At 36.5% G+C, this 22,826-nt stretch overlaps 2 protein-coding genes across 7 annotated transcripts in view; both read right to left on the bottom strand.

Annotated features, from left to right (window-relative positions):
* LOC120432597 (RNA-binding protein 1) overlaps positions 1–8,331 on the bottom strand; it is a 454,616-nt gene extending 446,285 nt beyond the window's left edge. Inside the window, exon 1 of the transcript XR_008212613.1 lies at positions 8,321–8,331. The gene's annotated coding sequence lies outside the window, so the exon portion shown is untranslated. The remainder of the gene's footprint in view (positions 1–8,320) is intronic.
* Positions 1–22,826, bottom strand: part of LOC120423495 (rap guanine nucleotide exchange factor 4) — a 330,099-nt gene that overhangs the window by 157,664 nt on the left and 149,609 nt on the right. Inside the window, exon 2 of one of the 6 annotated variants that reach the window (XM_052710983.1) lies at positions 17,202–17,249. The exons of the other annotated variants lie outside the window; for them this stretch is intronic. The gene's annotated coding sequence lies outside the window, so the exon portion shown is untranslated. The remainder of the gene's footprint in view (positions 1–17,201; positions 17,250–22,826) is intronic. 6 annotated transcript variants of the gene reach the window in all.

The raw sequence follows: 22,826 nt of genomic DNA on the forward strand, positions 1-22,826 counted from the left end.
TCCTCGGACAATTTCACGTATGTTAGAAGTATTGGAGTTCATAAAATATTTTTCTGATGCAAGAAATTGAAAATTTTCCAAAAAAATTACTAAAAATGCTAACTGACGGATACAAATATCAATTTAAATTACATAGAAGCCTAAGTTAAAACATTTCAATGAAAAAGGTGTCAAAACTAATAACTTCAAAACAACTGTATTCAAATAGTGAATTGAACCACTATTTGAGTACAGTTGTTTTGCAGTTATTAGTTTTGAGGACAATTTTTAAGGTGTTTGCCGTGAAGTAACTTTTTACTGTACTGTTTTAATTCAAAATATATAAAAAAAATAGTTTTAAATTGTTTTCAGTTTATTGCAAGTCAAATGTCATTAAAATATTGAATTTGTTGGCCCTGAGTTTTCGGGCCAAACATAAACTTCGATAAATATTTGCTCAAAGGCTCATTATGAAAATAATAAAATTCATAAGAATGAGGTTTAAATCAACTTATTTTGGAATAAAAAAAAACTTTGATGACTAAGACCCTCTACATATAGAGCCAGTCTTTTTATAATCTTTGATTGACATTCTTATTTGAAAAAATAATAATACTGCTACCTCATACTAAGATTTATTTTACCGGTAGAGTTTACCCAATTTTCAACTGCTGAACTATCGAAATTCGGTTATAAAGTTCATTGTTGTCCATCGTACAACCGATTTTCGGTAATATTTTGTTCATTTTGACACATGGTGTACCGATTTAAACTTTACTGAATTTTCAACTACTGAATTCGGTAGAAAAATCTAAATGTGAAACTAGATTATAAAAAAAAATCACAATGTTTCCTTAAACAGGTACAATTTTTGAAATATTAAATTACTTGAAAATTACTTGAAGTACCAATTAATTATTATAAATGATTCTAATTACCATTTATTACTATGTTATTAATGAATTACTGAATTACCAGTTTAAAATTAAAGTAATTAATAATTACTTGCCAGTCCGAGGCCTTGCTGGAAACCCTTGGATTTGTTTTGAAGAAAATATTTTTTACAAAAATATTATAAAAGGCTAACTTTGACCTTTTGACAATTCGACATTTTGTACACTTTCGATCTTTTGTCTATTTGACCTTTTGTCCAATCGACCTTATGACATTCGAAGTTTTGTCCATTCGACCTTATGTCGCACATCCCTTTTAACCAGAGCTCTAAATCTGCTTCTGACAAAAATATAGTTTGGCCGAAATAACAACGTCCGTTTTGCTTTATTGCACTTTTTATCCAATCCACTCCACAAAAAATAATATTATCAAAAGTTGTTAAAAAAATTATTTTAGTGAAAAAAAATTAAGAAATTAGTTTTACATTAATGTATGTAATCTGATAAGTTATCAATAATTTAAGTACCGAATTTTTAGAAACATAAAAAAATATTATAGTTCTAGGTACCATGATAATTGTGAAAAGAAGCATTATTGCTAAGCTACTGCCAAATATTAAAAAATCAAGAATTCTGTGAAAAAAGTTTGCTCAGATTTTCCTTTTTGCAATCTCTAGTCTAAAAATATGTTTTTAAAACCATTAAGGCTGGTACAAATTTAATTTAAAGTTTTTGTCCCCCCCCCCCTTCAAAATTGGCTAGAAAAAACAGGGGGCAAAAAATAATTAAAGAAACTTATTTTTTTTTATAGCAATTGAAGTGCAATCAGCTGAAATAAATTTAAAATGCATTCCCCTGCGTTTAGAATCATTTGTAGCATTTTTGGGTTGATTTGAAAATCTTTTGAATTTTTAAAGATTCACGCAAAAAGTTTTTTTTTCACTTAAATTTTTGTTTTTGTCAAATCTTACATTTTTTTAAAACTAATGATTGCAAAACATCTGAAGTAGTGTGAAATGCATCTTAAAACACTTTTTCCATGTAAATGTTGAACTATGGCTTGTTATTTCAATATTTTTTTTTTTTTTTTTACTATGCTAATCTGCAATAAGTATCCAGAAATAATTACTTATTTTGAAAACGATATCTCTTACTTTGCACCCCGGAAGGAGCAAAGCTTTTCATACTTTTTTTTGGACAACAACAAACTTTTCACAGGAAACTTCTTTTCTTGCTCAACGATACCCGGAGGGTTTAAAAAACTGTCAAGATGGTCTTAATTTTCCCAAAGTCGCTTTTGGGTCAGATAAAAGCAAACAAAATTTTGATGAACAAAGTTTGACGAGAAGAAAGGGGTTGAGTTTTCGTGACAGCTTTTCCTTAAGTCGAAATAAGGGAAACCCTAAAACAATTAGCGCGGCGAGGGAGGTCAAGCGAAAGTGAGCTGGTTGGGAAAAGTTTTTGAATTTTGCTCGAAGCATTCGAAGCATCACCCGAAATAAAGATATAATTAATTATTGCTATGAGTAACCTAAGAGAATAAATGTGAAATTTACTGGGCTTATCCCACATAACTCAAGGCTTTGCTCAGTTTGTTTCCTCGTGATACATTGCTGCTATTATATCCTCCATTATTTCCGCTTTTCTTTGTTGAGTGCTTTTAAAGAAGATCATTCATTTTGCAATCTTGAATTGTTCTAAGATTTTTTTTCTACACATATAATCAACTCTAACACCTATATTTGTTTAGTTACATAAAGCGCCCAATAAAGCTATCTTCAACACGCACGATAAGACCAAATCGAAGGAATTCCCCTCAGGGCGAAGGTAGAACCATCCCTCTTCACAGAAACATCACACACTTGGCAAAACGTCGACAGCCGCCACGTCGAGCCCCCGGACGCAACCAATTTTGCCCCTCCCACTCAGACACCTGGCTGCCATTTTCTGGGAAATGATTTTCCGCCAAATTTCCCGCCGACGACGACGCCGCCTCCGGCACTTGAACATTTCAATCTGACAGACATTGTGTCTTTTTTGGTTGCGGAGTCCAAATCCACTTCACGATAAGCTCTTTGAAGTTGCGTATTTTGAGAGTGTGTGTGTGCCATTTTAGTTTATCCAAATCACTTTTAGCGTGTAGTAGTAGTTTCGAGCTGTCACTTCAAAGCATCCCGACTGGTCTAAAACTGCAAACTGTCTGCGCGTGAAATTGAATAAATGTTATTGTGGACGTGTTCGCCACCGCGCCGCGTATTTAGTGCGTGATTCTTTGATAGCACCGCGACTACGAGCGAAACCGAACTGATAACACGCGTTCGATAAACCGCGTGCAGCGTTTTTTTTACATTGAATCTGGTACGGCACGGTAAATTGAGATTAGGGCAATTTTGACAATTTTAACTCTACGTCTGTGACATACAATTTTTCAGAAAAGAATTTCATTTTAATTTTTAGTATTAATAAATTCACAATTTTTCAAGGATATTTTTTCCGTGTACGTTATCTTGCAAATCGACGTTGTTGTGCTATCATGTCACATGTAAATTTTTGACGTTCCAAGAAGAACACGTTTTAATATTTGACCTTTAATAAACTAATCATAAAGCACGCAATGTAAACAAAAACAAACACGATTTGTTTGGTTGACCATTCTGTGCATGAACCAGAAGTACAAAATTACAAATGTTTACGGTAGTTGAGCATGTACGTGTGTCAAACGCGTTCTGACTAGAAATCCCTTTGGCTAGTTGTCGCACTAGCAGAAATTTACAGGATGTGTCAAGATAGAACGACACGATTGTAGTTGATTTAATATGAAGAGTTACAAAAATGCTCGGAGTTTTTTCGGTTTTTATTGAACATCTCAAGATTGAAATCAAATTTTGGGAATCTGTGAAAGTCAAAAGGTGAGGCATTGTGAGCTACACAAAATGGCCTTCCTAACTTAATTTGGCCCGAAATGCACGTACGACAAGATAGCACGATTACGACGAAATAACGTGAGATCCAACTGAAAGCTTCCATTTTCCAAGCTGTTTCAGATTCGTGCAGTGTATTGACACGAGAGCTTGTAACGGAAATTGCGATAAAACTGTGTATTTGTTTATTTTCGTGTAATCGTCACATTACGGGTTTAACGTGCAGCAGCATCAGCACCGCGTGTTTGGAGATTATACACGGAGAGAAAAAAAAGTGTTTTTAATCGCGTGCCTCCATTTGGGATTCGTGCAACGGAACGATATGTTTATTTTTTAAATTGATATTTGTTCGCATACATTTTTCATATGAAAAGCGCGATGGTGGTGGTGATTTGAGCTTGGCAGGCGAATTACGGGGTTTCAGCTGCAGCTGCGATGAAAATGAATGCATAGAACAAGGATTAGGCGTCATCCATAAAGTATGTCACGCAAATATCGGCCAAAATTAACTCCCCCTCCCCCCTATGTCACACTTTGTCACACAAGGTTGAACCCCCCCTCAAAAAGTACGTCACATTTTGCCAGACCCCCCCCCCCCTTGTTTTCGATGGGATTTTTTATAGTTTTTATATCTTTAAACTCTCATAATTTTGGTATTTTTGCCAATTTTAATATGAAAAAAAAAATTGTCTAATTATTCATTTTTTAGAATAAACATTACGAAACAAAAAACAGTTTTGTATCTTTTAAAAATTAGAAGACCTGGTATAACATTCAAGTATTAAAAAATCTTGAAAACTGTTTTTCACAGCTTTGTATCTAATAAGTTCAAACCATTTATAGCAGTTTTCTTATGAAAGCATTTATTTTTACTAAGCAAGAATTTGCAAAATATTGAAGTTCCAGCTGAAAAAAATGTGACTGTATAATAAATTATAATGTGATACCGTCATCAGGGGTGACATTGGGTCTGGGGGTGAGTTTGGGTCATACAAAAATGCAGAAATTTGTATGACCCAATCTCACCCCCAGACCCAATGTCACCCCTGATGACGGTACTTCTAAATAATAGTAAGCAAACAATTTTAGAAAAGAGGATTTAATTTAATTGTGTACATTTCAAATTAATATTATGCAATCATAAAAAACAACCTAGCGTGACGTCACAGTCTCACAAACCCCCCCTCTCCCCTTGGTCACATCTTGTCACACCTACGGTAACCCCCCCTCCCCACCCTAAGAGCGTACGTACTTTATGGATGACGCCTTAGCGGTTTAGTTTTGAGCTCGCCCAAATAAATATTTAGAAATTTTCTGAATGAATATTCATATTATTAGAAGAGCAATTTTCTGAGATTTCGGTCATTTGTTTTTTTTTTTGTATTTTTTAATCCAGCTGAAACTTTTTTGGTGCCTTCGGTATTTCGAGAGAAGCCATTTTGCATCATTAGCTTGTCCATATAATTCTTCATGCAAATTTGGCAGCTGTCCATACAAAAATGATACATGAAAATTAAAAAATCTGTATCTCTTGGAGGATTTTTTTGAACAATTTGGTGTCTTCGGCAAAGTTTAAAGTATGGATAAGGAATACACTGAAAAAATGATACAAGGTAAAAAAATTGGTGATATTTAATTTCACTTTTTTCACAAAATCTTGATTTGCAAAAAAACACTTTTTTTATTTTTTTTTATTTTCTGATATATTTTAGAAGACATCAAATGCCAACTTTTCAGAAATGTCCAGAATGGGCAAAAAATCTTTGACCGAGTTATGAATTTTTGAATCGTTACTGATTTTTTCAAAAAATCGAAATATGGGTCGCAAAAATTTTTCAACTTCATTTTTCGATGTAAAATCCAATTTGCATTCAAAAAGTACTTGTGTGAAATTTGATAAAGTGCACCGTTTTCAAGTTATAGCCATTTTTAAGGTAACTTTTTTGAAAATAGAAGCAGTTTTTAATTTTTTTAATTGGTGCACATGTTTGCCCACTTTTGTAAAACATATTTTTTGAAAGCTGAGAAAATTCTCTAAATTTTGCTTTTTTGAACTTTATTGTTACGACCCTTAGTCGCTGAAATATTGCTATGCAAAGATTAAAAAACAAGAAAATTTATGTTTTCTAAGTCTCACCCAAACACCCCACCATTTTCTAATGTCGATATCTCAGAAACTAATGGTCCGATTTTCAATGTTATAATATGAAACATTTGTGAAATTTTCCGATCTTTTCGAAAACAATACTTTCAAAAATTTTCAAATCAAGAGTAACATTTCAAAAAGTCCAAATATTCAATATTACGCCCTTTTGAAATGTTAGTCTTGATTTGAAAAAAATGAAAGTATTGTATTGTATTGTTCAAAGTAAGACAAATCAATTGAATCTTGCCCCCAAAACTTGACATTGCGTTTTTTGTGCAGTTTATCATTTCTTAATCACTTCTTTTTTATGGCAAACAAAAAAATCCTACGCACAAAATTAAAATTCGTCACAGTCAACACACAAAACAATACTAAACCATGCAAAAACCGCCGATTTCCGAGAGCCAGGCTTATCCAAGTTTGAAAAGGCAACAAACAAAAATGCCTAATAAATAATTCATTCCCATCTGGTGGGGCCAGAGTCAGACGCCAGACGAGTCTGAGCGAATCTTGAGTAGATATTGCCCATCATCTTGGATCGCGATTACGTAGGTGGGCCCGTCCGGGCTCGACCTCGATTAGGGGGTTTGGCACTGGCGCTAATTTCACCGTGTACAAATTGACTGCTAACACTGCGGAATGAGTCATCATTGCTGTACTGATTGCATACATTCGGAGCCATTTATGCTAACATCGTAGCGCTATCCGTAATCGATCTACACGGTCAATCTCGGTTTATCAAATCTTCCCCTCCGAGTGAAACCGGAAGCAATCAGCAGCTGTTGCTGCTCGAGATATCGCTGGACAAAGATCCCGGTTCGTTTAAATTATTGATAACCGGCATGGCGATGGATGATGATAATGATGAGCTGGTCGGACACCCGGGGATGAACCAATCAATATCGGCAAGCGACGACTTGTTGACGGCCGCTCCTTGCCTAGAAGCAGCGAAGAAGATATTGAGCCCGGGCTAGAAGAAGGCAATTACCTGGCCAATTCTGCACGTGTCGGTTCGGTGGAGAGGACGCTGCTACCGGGCTTTGGAGCCGACCGGGGCAGGGTGCAAATTTCCTGACCGATACTAGAAGCGATAGTCACGGGGTGGCTTAAGTATGAAGATTTGGGTATAAATAATATCCTCGAAATAATTTGAAAACTAAGCGTCTTCAATTTATTCAAACTGGTTTATCTATATTTTAGCTAGTTTTTTTTTCAGCGTAGAATTATTACATCTCGCTTACTTTTTCATAAATTTCCATGGCGCATTGGTAGTTTTGAAAAAGTAATCTAGATACCTTCTTGCACAGCACGCATAATGCATTGCCCCTTTTCCTTCAATTTGCATTTAAAATAGTGTTTTTTTTTTTGCAAGTGTTTTTTTACAAATCAAGTTTTAGCAACAAAAAGTGAAATTAAAAATCACCAAACAAAAATTACAGAACATCATTTTTAATTCAATGTAGTTCTTATCCATACCTACAACTTTGCCCAAGACACCAAATCGATCCAAAACTTCTTTCCAAAGGTATAGATTTTTGAATTTTCATTAATCATTTTGTTATGGACAGCTGCCAAATTTGTATGGAAAATTATATGAACAAACTAATGATACAAAATGGCTTCTATGGCAATACCGAAGGCACCAAAAATGTTTCAGTCGGATTAAAAAATACAGAAATTAAAATAAAAAAAACCGGATTTCTTAGAGAATTGATCTATAGTTGAAATTGCTAAAACTGCTATAACTTTAAAGTACATCGACATCTTGCTTGGGATATTTGATAAGCCTCCGGTTACAAGCGGATGAGCTATTTATAATTTGTTTTTAATATGATTTTGATTAGTCGGGTACCATGACCGCAATTTGTTGGATTACGGTTTGTCACTATCTAACCAAAATAACTTTTTTTTAATGTTGAATGCAGTAACAGAGATTCGAAAACCATTCAGTTTTGAAACTTGGCATGTGTATTAATCCTTTTTCGCACACAAAAAAAAAGAATGTGTCATTTAGCCTCTAAAGTACCCATAAATAAAAATAACAACAACAACGTATGAAGCGTACAAAGCAACCACAGATAGTGCTTACGAAATTTAGACTTTGTTTGTGATAAGTGACAGAACACTCCAATCGTCTTCACCACGACAACCTGACTTTGACATTCTATTTTCGTTCGTTTCACACACAAACAAATGAGTGCTTCGCAAAGTCACTCACACAGTTGATTGACTCACCTCTAGAAATACAGTGGACTCTCTGATACCTCCCGCTCTCGACGGTCCCTTCAATATCGGAGATGTACATTCGCTCAGAGAACGTCATTCTACCGAGATTCCCATCGTCTCTCCCAAGATCGCATTCAAATGACTTCTGTCACGACGCAGCAACCACAAGGAAGAGAGAGAGACGAAAAACGAGAGAAAGAGCAAGAGCACGTAGTCTCGTTCGGATGTCTGCTTGTGAGGTGCTCATTTTTCGTTCGTTTCGTCGTTTTTTTTACGTTCGCCGACCGTGACGATCATGATAGGCGCTGTGTGTCAGCGATTTAATTTCCTTTTTGTAAATGATCGCTGACAAAAAGTTCTATCAAATATCGAGCAGTCCCATAAAGTGATAAATCCCTTTACAAGCATTATAAAAATCACTGGTAAATCTTGTTAATTCTTTTGTACACACTGGAACCCCGATGGTTTGACATCGATTGTTGTCAAACTATCGGAGTTTGATTTTAGTTTGACACCCTCTTTACACAGATCTCACACTCCCTACAAAACATTTACTTTGATAGTGTGAGTGAGCTCCGTGTAAAAAAAGACATTTCATCATTTCTAGGTTACTTTCTCAAAACAACCAATGCGCCATGGGATCCCTATGTAGATAGGACCTTTTGAAAAAGTAAGCGAGATTTCAGTCCAGACTCAATTATCCGTGGCTTCGATTATCCGGTTATATGGAATGGTTTATTTATTTGCTTTTATTTAACATCCTATTTTCTGAAATTCTGAGAACATGTTTACTTCAAATTTTAATGGTTGATTGCCTTAAAAATTACGCGATGCATTTTTATCAATTTTTCATTACCGTCATTTTGGTCGCCATCTTGGATAAAAAAGTTTAAAAAATTTAAATCAGAGAAGTTGAGGGTCATATTTAAGCTCAAGAATCAAAAATGAGACAACTAAAATTACTCTGGACTCTGGACTGTATTCAATTTGACTTTTTCATACTTCTTAAGGCGGGGATGAATAAAAATAACATCGATGCAATGAAATACACAGATTTAATTGATATTTGTACCAAAAATAAGTAACTAATTGCACCTCCAAAATTCATTCATTCATTCAACAGAAACAGTTCCATTGCTAGTTGAGTTCTGCTTGGCGTTTAATATTTCTCGCTCAGCAATCATCATGCACGACCACCTTTCCATCCAGTAAGTTTTAAGGCTTCGGCAAACACAGCCCATATCCGTTTGATGTTTAGTCTTCTGCAGCGTTAGAGATGTCGGAACATCCATAGCTAGGTCCTCCATCAGCAGCTGGTCCCCGTCGTCCGAGAACGTCAGCCGCAACTGCTCACAAGCAATGTGGCCACACTTTTGGGCCAGGTTCATCGTCACGGGGTCGCGGGTGATGCACGAAATCGCCGCCGAATCGTTGGGTTGTCGAAAATTCACGTTGAAAAATACTGCGAGTGAGGCAGCCAGGTGTGATGCACACTTTACACCCAAGGAAAGCACAAACGAGGCCGAATCGTCAATCAAGCTGCCGATCTTCAAAGTGTGACAGTTGGGTTCCAGCGGGTTGTAAATCAAGTTGAACAGGTGCTCAGAATGGTGTACTGCTGGCTTGGGTGGCCCCAGTGGCGTGTAGAATTCATCCTTTATAAGATCAAACCAGGAGCAGTTCGATGCGTTCGAGAGCGAACAATCGCTGAGTTGGCAAAAAGCACTAACTGTTGAAAAGGAAATTGTAAAAATGGCTAGAACTATGATGTACATCGACATCTTGCTGGATAGTGACTGAAGTAAATTGATGATGTGGATGAGCTGTTAGTAACATTTTTGTAATATGATTTTGATTAGTTTGTTGTTTACCATTTTGTGAAATCGGTTGAGCAGCGATCGAGTTTTTTTTTAAATTAACCCCCTTTTTCCAAAATTGAATAGTTCTCAATGATTTCGCAAATCAACATTGTCCATGTTTCCTATGTCAAGAGGTGAATATTCGAAAATTTGGTATCTTAAGAAAGAACTTTCTGACCTCTTTGTTGTCTTCGGCAAAATTGTAGGTTAAGATAAGGAATTTTTAAATAAAAAAAAATCAGGGAGAAATGACAAAAACGGAAAAATCTACCTTTTTCACTAAAGCTACAATATCTTTAGAATCTAAGCGATGATTCTTTTTGAGTACCAAAAGTGCGTCTTTCAATTTCGAAAATTTCAGTACTCAAAAAAGTACAAATATTAAAGTTATCTTAGACCGTTGCAAATATTTTCAAAGTTTAAATAGATTTTTGAAACTTTCAACTATTTTTCCTTGAAAGGCCAATCTTTCATTTGCGTCCAAGGCAACTCAAATCGGTTAAAACGGCACGGATTGATGATTTTTTTTATTTTTTTATTTTTTTGCAAAGATCGACGGAAATAACATTTTTTTGGACCACCCTAATACGACGTAGGTCACTCTTATGGCCAAAGAAAAAATAAACGGGTGTAATTGTTTTAGGCAGGGGATCCCCAGTCTAATTTTGGTCCCGATCGGACATCTTTTTTTAGAATCGTGCATTTTTCGTGGGGAATTGCTGAGTTATTTAGGCTTAGTGATTTTTCACGCAAAAAAAAGCAGTTTTCACGGGCACCACTATCCAAAAATACAAAATTTCACGGATCGTGAAAAATATTTAAATAACCTTTCAAATCTCATGTTAAACAACCGGATTGATTGTTGTACACTTAATCATATATTAAGCATCCAAGATAAGTGATTTTTCAAGCAGTTTTTCACGGGGACCATCAAATCAAATGTATGGGAATTTCAAAGGAATTAGAAAAAAACTAAAAAATTTCAGAAAAGGGCTGATTTTTAAGATTCGAATAATATGTTAAATCCAAAGTCAACCCCGTTTTTCAATCTGAATATTTTTTGGTACCTTTAAAATGAAATAGAAATCAAGTTGTTATTACACTTTTGTTATTTGTTAATTGTTATTAACCTAACATTTAACACTATCATTAGTTTAATTTAATTAAATTTAATTTGAATCGCTAAAATACACGAAACACAAAGTTTTAAATCAATTGCATTCACTTTTTCGATGAAAACTTATATTATAAACTAAACTAGTTTTACCGAGAAAAAAAATGCAAAAAACTCTTTGCCGAACTGGATATTTAACTAATATTTTTCAAACAAGTGCAATCATACTGAAAGTACAATAAATGCAGGAAAATGCATTTGTTTTCAGATGATTGTACTTAATTTTCAATAAACATGTCAAAGTATTTTGTCAATGAAAAGTAAAAATAACTAAATATCAAATTTGAAGCACTTTTTTTTTGCTACTGAGCATGAGCATGAGCATGAGAGACCACCCATGGTTGTCCTTCTCCATTGCTGAACAGGACCGTAATATCCCATCAGCACAACCGGTCACACGCTTCAACGATCAAATGATGTTTCCCTTATCAACAGCATGCATGAATGCGCTGAAAAGACAAAACATCACGATCATCAAAACTAGAGCCGGTGCGAATAGGAAACAGTCGTTGGCCACCAACGGCGCCCGCCATGTCAGTTTGTAGATCTCGAGGGGATGGGACGGGAATGTTAGTTAGCACAGGCTGCTACCAAGCGTGGGTTCTATACGATATCCACACCCCCGCGTTGAAGCACTTTTTTTTGCTACTGTAAAAAAACAAATTTTAAAGGAAGCTTTTAAAAAATTTCCGAATTGCTACGGGTATTTCCAATCAATGCGTCCAAAACTTAAAATTTGAATAAAAATGGCTTAAAAGTGCCAAATTTAATAACGCTTAAATAAGCTATATACCAATCTTATTTTTTTCATTTTAAAATAACAATATTTGCAAAAAAAAATGTATTTTTATTGCATTAATTTCAGTAATTCTATGAATTTCACGGGATTTCACAGAAATTGTGGTATTTCATGCTGTCTGCGAAATCGTGAAAATTTTCTAGCCCAAATCATATTTTTTAAGTGCAAAATTTTAATTACCTAATATTTCGTGATTTTAGACATTTATTTATCTGTAGTAACCGACACGGGTCCCCCACAGACCGTTATTATGAAAAAAAAATTTCCACCCAAACCAATGATTGGACATGGTTCCTGAGACCATTCTGCACCTCTGGGCCGAGTTTCAAAATATTTGCCGGCAGAAATTTCGAATACGGTCAGTTTTAGTGTTTCGAGTAGAAATTAAGGGGAAATCACATGTAAAATGCGTAGGAAAAGATCAAAGTTTCAATGTTTTTATTCCAAAACATTACTGGTCATGGTTTTAAATTGTACTAACATGTAGCAGAATGATATAAAAACGATTTACGGCACTGACTTAGCCGGATTAAGCCTAAGTCAAGTAACTTAAGTACATTATTTACAAGTTTATACCTTAATATTGAAAAAAACTCCAACTTCAGAGAATTTTAAGTCAAGGAAAAATAGACTGTTTAAAAATAACTTAAAATGGGGTGGCTTTGAGCCAAAGGGATGACATTTTACCAACAAACGAATAAAGATTGATTTGATAAGCTTGAGTTTTACGTTTATTTATTTATTTGTAGACGGATTAATTTGGTCTATTTATTTTCCTACAAAACAATTTGATGATATTGCTACGCAAATCTGCTTATTCTGTTTGAATAAAGCCTGTTGATTAAACATTAAATTAACTAAAATTAATTTAAAATCTCCTGGAAGTGACAAATTTGAAAATGATGCGCATATTTTTCAGTTCTGAATCAATTCCTACTGAAATCAAATAAAACAATCAAAATATTAGGGCAACCAATTTTGTGACTTGGCAAGTTTGTGACACTGCAATTAGAATAAAAATGTGCCATGCCAAGCTTGTTGAAGGATTGATTGTGTTTTCACATTGGGCAGAAGTAGGGTTTGTTTTGATGAATGCATTATTAGTGAACGTTCTTGATGACCAATAATATGTTTTATTGAATAATAACTATGAGTGTATCAACATTACTTTAATCAATTATAAAAAAATAATATTTCATGACGATAACTACAATATTGAAAAATAATTGGTTGGTTTGAAATATTAATCCTGTGGGAAGTTGTGTCATTAAACTTTTGTTAATTATAATCAATACACAGGGCTAAATGATAGCTGAAGTACTCTCTGGATTTCATTCGTATGGTTGAAATTTGTAAACGGTTTGAAAAAAGCAAAACTTTATTCTAATGGCAATGTCACAAACTTGCCAAGTCACAAAATTGGTTGCCCTAATATTTTGATTGTTTTATTTGATTTCAGTAGGAATTGATTCAGAACTGAAAAATATGCGCATCATTTTCAAATTTGTCACTTCCAGGAGATTTTAAATTAATTTTAGTTAATTTAATGTTTAATCAACAGGCTTTATTCAAACAGAATAAGCAGATTTGCGTAGCAATATCATCAAATTGTTTTGTAGGAAAATAAATAGACCAAATTAATCCGTCTACAAATAAATAAATAAACGTAAAACTCAAGCTTATCAAATCAATCATTATTCGTTTGTTGGTAAAATGTCATCCCTTTGGCTCAAAGCCACCCCATTTTAAGTTATTTTTAAACAGTCTATTTTTCCTTGACTTAAAATTCTCTGAAGTTGGAGTTTTTTTCAATATTAAGGTATAAACTTGTAAATAATGTACTTAAGTTACTTGACTTAGGCTTAATCCGGCTAAGTCAGTGCCGTAAATCGTTTTTATATCATTCTGCTACATGTTAGTACAATTTAAAACCATGACCAGTAATGTTTTGGAATAAAAACATTGAAACTTTGATCTTTTCCTACGCATTTTACATGTGATTTCCCCTTAATTTCTACTCGAAACACTAAAACTGACCGTATTCGAAATTTCTGCCGGCAAATATTTTGAAACTCGGCCCAGAGGTGCAGAATGGTCTCAGGAACCATGTCCAATCATTGGTTTGGGTGGAAATTTTTTTTTCATAATAACGGTCTGTGGGGGACCCGTGACCGAAGGTATGATTTTTTTGAAAAAATGTTTTTTGTAAAACTCGAAAATGTTGCAATCGAAAATGACGTTACATTTTTACTTTGCGGTGCATCGTTTTCAAGTTTAAAGCAGCTGGTGCACATTAACTAGCTTCTGGTTAATCAAGATTTTTTTTTCAAAGCATTTTAGTTTTTTTTAAACTTTGGAATCGGTCGATAAAGTTATTTATTCAACCCTTGAATTATTCCCAAGTTAAATTTTGAGGTTCATAAGTTTTATGATGAACGCCTAAATAGTCTTGAATGATCTTCTGAAATCCTACAATGTTACTAGCGTCTGATAGATTTTTTTCAGTATTGGGAAGACAATAATTTCTCCGACTGATGTGCCCCTCAAAGCAGCTTTTGTTTTTTTTAAATATGTCTATTTCTTGAAATACATTCAAGTAAACCCATAAAAAATATTATTATAAAAAATATATTGTTGCGATAGTGCGTTACACAGCAAAAAAATTTGAATTTTGGAATGTTGAAAATTTAGTTGGTTGAATATTACCTCTTTTTTGAGTAATATTACTCAAAAATGTGTAAAAATGTAACCCTGATGAATATTCATCAGAAACTGATGAAAATTCACCAATTCCTGAGTATTTTACATTTTTTGACACAAGATCTGTCAACATTTCCTGATGAATATTACCATTTTTTTTCTGTGTATGTTACACATGACCAATATGACAAAGAACTTTACTGTTTTAATGTCCAGTTTAAAAAAAAACTTGAGTTTTGATACCGATAAGCATAAGCATAAGCATAGGTGCCCACCCGCAGTTGCTACTCCGTTATTGACCAGGACCTCCAGAAGTTACATCCACGAGCCGTGGAAGATGAGTGGGTGCTATCTTTCCTCGCTTCGCAACTTCTCAAAGGCCCCTATCATGCTGATCAATACCGGCGCCGGCCACGACCAGTGGTAGGGTCACGGGGAAGTGGATGGGAATGTTAGTCCGATACTTGAGTGATAGAGACCGCCCAATCGACTGCTTCTCCGACAAAGTATCACATGAGTTTTGAGGGGGTTAGTAGATGGGTATGAGGTCAGGATTCACGAGTGGCAGTGATGTGACCATGAGCATTTTGTTTAGCGGTTGAAATTTTTTAAATCTTAGGCAGCCGGCTGCGGAAAGATAGATAATTGATGATTTAAAATGGTTTATTTTTATCGTAATGCTATGGGCTGAACTTATCAGTATATTTTTACTGTTTTTACAATTTAGATAACGCGAGCAAATTTCAAAAATAGTAAATGAATGACGCTTTACTCTTCATAAAATCGATAGTTTGATGAGTTAATACTAAAACTGAAAGTTAGAATAATTTTTGACGATCATTTACGACGAAAATTATCGCGAAAAAACCGGACTGTGCGTCCCCAGAAGCACTGCACCTATCTAAAAAAAAAAAAAAAAAAAAAAAAAAAAAAAAAAAAAAAAAAAAAAAAAAAAAAAAAAAAAAAAAAAAAAACTTGAGTTTTGATACCGATATTGCCAAAACCCGTATGGTTCGGTAACTGGTTTTTATCTCAATAATTTTATCATGGAAAATGTGTAATATTTCTCTTTTCTAGTTTGGTGCTTCCAAACTGTCACAACATTTTAAAACAAAATTCTTCACATAAATGGGTATTTTTCCGTTAATAATGCATTTAATTTAAATAAAATAACTTTAAATGATCAAAGTCTCCACCGTGTTACCGGGGTTGATATGCACAGCTTTTAGGATCCACAACACCTCATGTTTTCGCATCTATGTACTTGGCTGCTGCTTTGTTGTCGTACACGTACCACACACGGCCACAGCTGATGCTCCCGGGGCAATCATACTAAACCCAAAGTATCTGTACCCGCACTCACCAAGCACATAGCACAAAGTCTAGTGTGCAGATAGGTCCGTCCAGAGCAGGTCTAGACCTGTTCCAGCTACTAGGTAGGTAGGTTGGTACGTTTACGATGACGACCGACTAAACGACTCCGAGAACGAGGAGGAAGAAGATTGCACGCCATTGATAAATAATTAATGTGGAAGAATCAACAGTTGTGTTTGTGGGGGGACTTCTACTTTCCCCCTCTCTGAACCCCTGGAAAAGTTGAACGAAACCACTAACCAAAGTGTGGAAAGTTTTTCTTTTGGACTTTGGCTTTAAAAAAGTGAAGAAAACAAAACTGGAGCCACCCTAGCTTGAAGCTCGTGACTGTTGCATGCCCTAGAAAAAAATAACATGGACTAAAGCCAAAACGAGCCAGTGAGCTCAGATCGGATGGAAGATAATCGCTGCTAATTACACTTGGTGGGTAAATATTATTTCTCGTGCATGCTGATAAGTACGCACAGACACAGCAGCAGTGCGATATTCTGCTCATATTTTCGTGCAATTAAGGTTAGAGGACGGTGGTGTGAAATTTGCTCAGATCGTGGCCAGAACGCACCTTTATTTAGTTAATCGCTAACGAACATCAAATGGTATTTTGCAAATTGCATTCGAGAGTGTAAAAGAACACTGTTTTTTTTTACATTAAATGTATGTATACAAATTTATTACACAATAATCATGTAAAAATCGTCACACTCATAAAATTACATCACTCAGCTAACAAAGCTGCACTTTCCCGCTCCAGGGAGCGTGAAATCGCTCAGCATCAAGTCGTCGACGGTTTGTGTCTCCGAAGGTGACATTCACTATTTATCATCAGTCTATCCCACCTCCTCCCCGCTCCCTCCAGCAGAGAATGATCTTTGTCACCGAAGACGTTACTTGCACAAAAAAAACATGACACTGCGCTGTGGAGGATTACCCCCGGAGAATTTATCGCACCTCCAGAGTGGCGCAGTGCAGTTCAGTCAAACGGAAATATAAACCGTTGTGGCGGTTCTTATTTATTTTTGCGAGACACTTATCCTCGTGATGGATGGTGGTCTTAATTGTGGAAGAATTTGGGAATGGGGAAGGTAATTGTGCAGAGTGCATGCTGAACGTGGGTTTGGCAAAAATGTTACCTTGGAATTTCTAAGAACACGCCTTTCAGATTGGCTGATTGTATTTACCTGAAAAGAGAAAGAGATGAATGTTTGGTTATTCAAAATTCAACTGGTTTCGGCTTAATCCTCTATATTATTTTGAACAACTTTCCTTCTTTTGTTTTATGTTTTACATTTATCTTGTTCAGTTTTTGTTTCTCTTTTTCTCTGCCAAAAATAAAAGAATCACCTCCGTGTACGCACGAGTGCAAGCAGCAGTCAAGTGCTCAGTGCTCCATCGTTTTTTCGAAATTTTTCGCCGTAATTTACCGTGATTAGCCGCGAGTTTGCTCCAACAGCATGCCAAGGGCCGGCCGTGGCCGTGGCAGTTCGAGTGCGGCCTCGAAAAACCCGCGAAGTTCGTCTACCGGCCGTGTGCAAAAAGGTAAACAAACCAACGCCGCGTCGTCCGCCATCGCGCCGGGGAGTGTGTGCGCCAAAGGATTTGACCCCAAGTTATTACACCCTAATTACCGTGTCCAGGGCCGCAGCCCTATAAGGCTCCGTTCAGCTACTTCCGGCAATCCGTCGACCGATGGCGCTTCAACATCCGCCAACATTCCCACCAGTAACAAGTTCGCGAGACTGAGTGACGAGGAAAGCAACAACAACAACACCGACGGTAGCACTACCGACGACGACGACGACGATGGTCGTACACGGAAGAAAGTGATTTCGCCAAAAAAAGTAATTACTCCAAAGGAACGACGACCACCACCAATTTTCGTTTTGGACACGTTGGCGGACGATGTTGACGAGCAGCTGGAAGGCCTCGTGTACTGCCTCAAAATAGGTAAATCGTCAGTGCAAGTGTTCACGTTTGACCAAAAGAACTTCGACCTGGTTGTGGAGAAATTGAAGCGTAAAAACTTCAATTTCTACACATTCGACCCCGTGCAGAAGACTGCTGTTAAGGTCGTCTTGCAGGGGTATCAAGACCGCCCGATCTCCGTCCTCAAGGAGCACCTCTCGGGTGTCGGAATAACGCCGCGAGACATAAAAGTCCTCTCGCGGAAGACAACCGTCACAGGTACACACACACTGTACCTGTTGTACTTCGACCGCGGCACCGTCAAAATTCAAGACCTGCGGCGGACTAAGGCGTTGGACGGTTTTTGGGTAAACTGGCGGTTTTACTCCAAAAATCCGACGGACGCAGCGCAATGCCACCGTTGCCAGAAATTCGGCCACGGCTCGCGGAACTGCAACCTCCGGCCCCGCTGCGTGAAGTGCGGTGAGTCACACCTCTCGGAGGTGTGCGCACTGCCACGAAAGGCGGACTTGGGGGAAAACGCAGAACAAACCAAGCCGCGCGTAAAGTGCGCGAACTGCGGCGGTAACCATACCGGTAATTACCGCGGATGCGTCGCGCGGAAGTCCTACCTCGAGGAGCAGGAAAAGAGGAAGAAGAAAGCAGCAGCGTCCCATCCTCCTCAGCGAAGTACGAGCGCAGCCGTTCCTGCAGCTGGCCAGCGTACGGTTCCAGCGGACAACCCAGCGTTCCCTCCTGGATGGGGGCGGTCGTTTGCAAGCGTGGTCGCTGCCGGTAGCGGCGATGCGACCCAGCAAGGAGTCACCGGGGAAGATCTCTTTACCCTGCCGGAGTTCTTTGCTCTCGCGGGGGAGATGATGACGCGGTTTCGGACCTGCCGTAACAAGGCGGAGCAATTTCTGGCCCTCGGGGAGCTGATGATTAAGCACATCTATAAAGGATAAAAAATTGTGATCTAGTTTTAAGCTTTCTCTATTTCTATCCCCTTTCCCTTGCAGTTTTAGTAAGTTTTTTTTTTCTTTATTTTTCTTACTCTTGGCAACACCTTTATTAACTAGCAATAACTGTTCCAAAATGGATTATGATGTAACACACAGCTGAAAGGAACTCCAAAACTCTGTTTTGTACCTCAAAAGAACTTATTGTATCTGATTATTCACCAATAAAACCGAATTTGAATTTGAATTTGAAAAAATAAAAGAATGGAACAAAAGTGCTGAAAAGTTAAACTTTTCAGCACTAGTATCGAAAAGTAACATTTTTCAATATTTTTTTATATGAACGGTGAATTAACTTAAAACATAGATGTTTGACATAAAATTCCATTAAAACGCATTCGATGATGACACGTCCACTGTAAAAAGATAGCACCCCGGGCAGACGGTAATAACAAAATTCATGCCATTTCAATAACAAATACTGTTGAAATAACAGAAGCTGTTATGGAAACTTCTTGAAAATTCATTTTTTGCATAAGAGTTTAATAACAGTTTATGTTATCATAACAAAATTTGTTATCGGTCTGATATTTATTGAAAGCCAAAACAACTTTGGAATAACATTTTTTGTTATGGAAGAATACCTTCAACTGTTATTGGGATGATCGGATTAGTTGTTAAAATAATAAAAAATAATAACAAAGATTTGTTCGAAGAATAACTAAAAATTTGATTAGTCTGTTATAACAATAACAATCCAATAACAAAAAAATCATTACGACGAATAACAAATCTTGTTATAAATAACATAAAATGTTATTGGCCTAGTATTTTCAAATATCAAAAATTGTTATTCCCAAGTTATTTCCGTCTGCTCGGGACCTGTCACAAGAAGTCACGCAAGCGGTGATTTATTTATTATTTTCCTAGCCCTAATCTGGTCATAGTGCATGAGATAATGATAGTAATTGAGCAGAATTTTGTACAAAATTTGACTAGTTAGTTTAAGACCTCATTATTTTGGTGTTTGGAATATGTTTAAATGCATCTATTTTCAACAGGTTTTTTTTAATCAAATAAGGTTGCATTGATTCTGCTGGATTTTAATATTCATTCATCTTCGAAACTAATAATTGTCAAAAACAAGTTCTTTTAATACTTTTATTTTACTCTGCATCATTCGTTTAAGGGCTAAGTGCAAGTCACCTTTTCCGATAGTTGAAACTAGATCCATTCAGGCACTGACAACTCTCATCAGATAGTTTACTAGGATATCGATTCATTTCCGGATGTAAGGAACGTACGTCCTGAACGTTCATCTTTTGTTTATAGAGTAAGAGATCAACAAGAGTTAAACCAAAAAAATAATTTCTTCCTTTTGAAATAACTGTATAGTTGATTCCTTGCCACGACAATTCAAAATCATTATCCCAATAAGCTAAACTATAATCGGCCGATAACTGCACTGCAGCTCTCCATGTCCCATTAGAACGGTTGATCTTCAGCTGGAACATTTTGTCGTAGTTGCAGGTACCGTAGAAGGTCATCTGATCTCGTACAAGCGCGTACGAAGGTTCCATCATCACACAGGGGTTGCGTCGCAACAGTTCACCAGTGTCAATTGCACCTCTAAAACCACCGTAATAATCAACGTAGAAAAATGACACCGGTTTGTTGGAATCTTCGACAGTTTCTCCGGCTAGAAGTCCGTCGTCCAGATCTGGTGTACGAAATTGGATCAATGCTTTTTGAACACTTGGGCTCAGGAATGATTCCGACGAGGGTTACACTGACCCATTTGGTACTCATTTCACTGCTGGTCAGAAACTGTCTGCAAGCAATTTAACTCATTTTGACACGACTGTGGTAATGTCTTTTTAAGCGTGCAATTTGTCAAACCAATGCTAATTTGAAGGTTAATTTGCGCCCGAAAATAATAACATCAGTCGTGTCACAAATGTGATCAATTGTGATTAAGAGGAGGAGGGGATTTCAAAAACCTTTTTTTTTTGGTGGTGATAATTTATACTTAAATAGAAAACTTGTATTTGAATTTGTTCATAGCAACTGAAATGTAATATATAAAAAATGAACAAAATAATTAAGAAATTCAAGAATTAAAAACCCAAAAACCTTTTCTCATTTGGAGTTGAACGATTGATCGTAGTAGTCGTGGTGTGCGGGCGCGCTTATGTTTCGATCCGCCACGTATTATTCAAAATTTCTGGCTTATTGATTTTTCATAAGAAGAAATTGTTTGAACAACAAAAACTTGAAGCCGTGAAGTGGAAGTACCTCAAGCGAAGAAGAAACGATTCGAGATGGAGCTCACTCCGGAGGAAACCAGTTCAACGGTGACGGCGGCAGTCGTGACTGCGGTGTCCACATCCGGCAGTGCATGAGATGCCAAGGAAGCGGGGGTTTACATCGGAGTTTACGGAGCAGGTTGGCTGATCCCAGAATTTTGTGAGAGCGTTCTTGTTTTATCCTTATTATTGTACTGCATTTCAATTTTCATTTTATTTAACAACCAATGCCCACTACTTCATTCGTCGGTGAAGTATCCCATCAATCCCTTTCCCCTTCCAAATCCGGATATCCTTGAGGTCGTCTAAGTTCTTAGGCATCACTATAGGGTATCCAATCATCACATCCCTCCCCCACTTCCCCCGTTGATCGTGAGGAGTCGACCAAAAGGACAAATGAGTGGTAATGTGTCATTCGGCACATTCCTGACGCATTTATTTGCCTTGTCGGCGCCAACCTAGCTATTGCGAGCTTTATGCTCGGTTAGAGTACGGTCAACTAAGCTAAGCTAAGCTAAGCTAAAAACCTTATCTCATCTGGAGTTTTTACAATTTAGGTTAGTTTGGAAATGAAGATACATTATTTAATTTAAAGACTTCACAAAAAGACAGTTTTCTTTTTTGGAATAACGAAAAAAAAAATCCAATATTTTCCAGACATTTATAGCCATTTAAAATAAAAAAAAAACTCTAATCGTGAATCAAAAACAATCTCTTCCCTTCATCGTCGCCGTTGCTAATCATTAAAGTGTGCCTCTCTTTCCACTTTGAGCGAACCAAACACAAAAAAAAAAAAATGCTTTTCATGTTGCACACCACCCCCAAGCAGCAGCAGCCCAGCTGGGGGACGCATATTTATTCTAAGCGTCGCCATCTCTTCTAGCGCAGCCACCTTGAACATGTTACCGGCGTGCAAATGAATACATTAACGGATTTACTGTCTCAGTGGGTTAGAAGAAAGCAAAAAAAAAAAACGTCGCCTTGAGGAAAAGCTACAGCTCAGCGCCAAGTAGCGGAAGGCTTTTTGTTGGTGTTGAAAAAGTTGGAAATAACACTTTGGAAAAAATTGTTGAAAAATTAAACATTACTTTATTTTTCGAACATGATTTTTAAAAGAAACATAACATAACCATACAAAATAAAAGTTTTTTAAAGTTAAACTTTTAACAGTGTCATTCCATTTTCAAGCAAAAGTGCCCTGAATGCATTGAATAGCGCAAAAGTGGAGTGTTCATGCACACATTATGCGATATACAGAAAAGAACCAGAAAATAGAAGGAAAAAAACTAGAATGAAAGGGGAAAAAAAAACGGAAGTCCATAAAGGATGCATTATGTCTCCGTTGGCGGCTGTTTTAGCGTCATCACCGACGCCAACGACGTCATGAATTCAGAAGAGAGGCACATTAATGATAAGCAACGGCGACGATGATGAAGGCATTTCAAGAAGAAAGGGTTTTTTTGCATTTACGATTAGCGTTTTGATTTTAAATGTCAAGAAAATTCTGGAAAATATTGGATTTTTTTTTGAAAACAATAATTCCAAAAAAGAAAACTGTCTTTTTGTAAACACTATAAAGTAAATAATT

This window comes from Culex pipiens, chromosome 3 (genome assembly GCF_016801865.2).
Source record: "Culex pipiens pallens isolate TS chromosome 3, TS_CPP_V2, whole genome shotgun sequence".
Lineage (NCBI taxonomy): Eukaryota > Metazoa > Arthropoda > Insecta > Diptera > Culicidae > Culex > Culex pipiens.